Genomic DNA, 2,561 nt, shown 5'->3' with positions numbered 1-2,561 from the left:
TTTTCCCCCCTTTTTTCCCCCTTTTCCGGGTCTCTCACGGAGTTTCTGCCCTCGCAGGACCCCACGGTGTTCATGAACAACAACAACCTCCCCCCGGTGAGTGATCCCAGCCCCGCCAAAATCCCGGGATGGGAAGATGGGAAGTTGGGAAATGAGAATCCTGGAAAGTGCTGGGGGGGGGTGGTGTTGGATTTTCGCAGGAAGTTCCAGGAGGGAATGGCGATGTCTCTTCCCTCTTTTCCCGCCCCCAGCCAGGATTTTGTGTCTCTAATTCCCGGTTTTTTTCCCTTCCCTCCCATCCGCAGCTGCTCCCGGAGAAGGAGACGGATTACAGTGAGTTCCTGGGGGTTTTTCCAGGGATCCCACCCTGGATCCCCCCGGCTCTGGGGCCGGGAGGAGCCTCGGGAATGGGATTTGGGATCCTCCCGGGTTTGGAGCATCCCGGGAAAGGGGATCCCGGGGGGAAGGCGGGATGGGTGGGATGGGACAGGGACACGCTGCTCTGGGAGGGGGGGGTGGAATTCCAGGGGGTCCCGCAGCATTCCCAGGGCTCCTGCAGCATTCCCAGGGCTCCTGCAGCATTCCCAGGTGTCCCAGGGGTCCCGCAGCATTCCCAGGGCTCCTGCAGCATTCCCAGGGCTCCTGCAGCATTCCCGCAGGTCTCAGGGGTCCTTCAGAATTCCCACAGGTCCTGCACCATTCCCAGGTGTCCCAGGGCTCCTGCAGCATTCCCGGGGTTCTGTGGGAGCCTCTGGACTGATTGTCCTTCCCTCCCCTCCTCTCCCCTCCCTGCGGATCCAGCGCAGTTCACGGGACCCCCCCAGAAGCCTCCGAGACTCGGGGCACAGGTGAGACCCCCTGGATTGGGATTGGGACACCCTGATCCTCATCCTCATCCTGATCCTCATCCTCATCCTCATCCTCATCCTCATCCTCATCCTCCAGCCCAACCCCTGTTCCCCCTGTGATCCACCTGTGATCCCGCTGTTTCCTGTTCCCATTCCCAGCCTGGATCACACTCGGCCCGGGGGAATGATCCGGTGTACAGGCACGTGACGGAGCTGGTTCCCTGTTCCTGCTGTTCCCCCTTTGATCCCGCTGTTCCCTGTTCCTGCTGTGATCCCACTGTTCCCATTGTGATCCCACTGTTCCTGTTCCCCCTGTGATCCCACTGTTCCCTGTTCCCATTGTGATCCCGCTGTTCCCTGTTCCCATTGCGATCCCGCTGTTCCCCCTGTGATCCCGCTGTTCCCCCTGTGATCCCGCTGTTCCCGTTCCCAGCAGGTCCCGTTGGATCGGGGGGATGACGCCGTGTATGGCCACGTGACGGGGCTGGTTCCCTGTTCCCTGTTCCCACTGTGATCCCGCTGTTCCCTGTTCCCATTGTGATCCTGCTGTTCCCATTGTGATCCCACTGTTCCCTGTTCCCATTGTGGTCCCGCTGTTCCCGTTGTGATCCCGCTGTTCCCGTTCCCAGCAGGTCCCGCTGGATCGGGGGGATGACGCCGTGTATGGCCACGTGACGGGGCTGGTTCCCTGTTCCCATTGTGATCCCGCTGTTCCCATTGTGATCCCGCTGTTCCCATTGTGATCCCGCTGTTCCCTGTTCCCATTGTGATCCCGCTGTTCCCACTGTGATCCCGCTGTTCCCGTTCCCAGCAGGTCCCGCTGGATCGGGGGGATGACGCCGTGTATGGCCACGTGACGGGGCTGGTTCCCTGTTCCCTGTTCCCACTGTGATCCCGCTGTTCCCACTGTGATCCCGCTGTTCCCACTGTGATCCCGCTGTTCCCATTGCGATCCCGCTGTTCCCTGTTCCCGTTGTGATCCCGCTGTTCCCATTGTGATCCCGCTGTTCCCACTGTGATCCCGCTGTTCCCATTGCGATCCCGCTGTTCCCATTGTGATCCCGCTGTTCCCACTGTGATCCCACTGTTCCCGTTCCCAGCAGGTGCCGCTGGATCGGGGGGATGACGCCGTGTATGGCCACGTGACGGGGCTGGTTCCCTGTTCCCTGTTCCCATTGTGATCCCGCTATTCCCGTTTTGATCCCGCTGTTCCCGTTCCCAGCAGGTCCCGTTGGATCGGGGGGATGACGCCGTGTATGGCCACGTGACGGGGCTGGTTCCCTGTTCCCTGTTCCCACTGTGATCCCGCTGTTCCCATTCTGATCCCGCTGTTCCCTGTTCCCATTGTGATCCCGCTGTTCCCATTGTGATCCCGCTGTTCCCATTGTGATCTCACTGTTCCCATTGTGATCCCACTGTTCCCTGTTCCCACTGTGATCCCGCTGTTCCCGTTCCCAGCAGGTCCCGCTGGATCGGGGGGATGACGCCGTGTATGGCCACGTGACGGGGCTGGTTCCCTGTTCCCTGTTCCCACTGTGATCCCGCTGTTCCCATTGTGATTCCCAGCAGGTGCCGCTGGATCGGGGGGATGACGCCGTGTATGGCCACGTGACGGGGCTGGTGCGGGCGGTGCTGCAGCTCAAGAACGACGTCAGCCTCCTGCCCCCCCAGGAGTACATCCTGGCCGTCAAGGTGGGATGGAATTCCACGGGA

General features: G+C 61.2%; 1 long non-coding RNA gene across 1 annotated transcript in view; it reads left to right on the top strand.

The window, feature by feature from the left end:
- Positions 1–842, top strand: part of LOC114071996 — a 2,838-nt gene extending 1,996 nt beyond the window's left edge. Inside the window, exons 2-4 of the long non-coding RNA XR_003574116.1 lie at positions 58–96; positions 306–333; positions 802–842. This is a non-coding gene — a long non-coding RNA (uncharacterized LOC114071996). The remainder of the gene's footprint in view (positions 1–57; positions 97–305; positions 334–801) is intronic.
- The last annotated feature ends 1,719 nt before the right edge of the window (positions 843–2,561 follow it).

This window comes from Empidonax traillii, unplaced genomic scaffold (genome assembly GCF_003031625.1).
Source record: "Empidonax traillii isolate 1590-97213 ecotype Southwest subspecies unplaced genomic scaffold, ASM303162v1 scaffold2506:size22891, whole genome shotgun sequence".
Lineage (NCBI taxonomy): Eukaryota > Metazoa > Chordata > Aves > Passeriformes > Tyrannidae > Empidonax > Empidonax traillii.
This window is presented reverse-complemented; position numbering and strand designations above follow the sequence as displayed.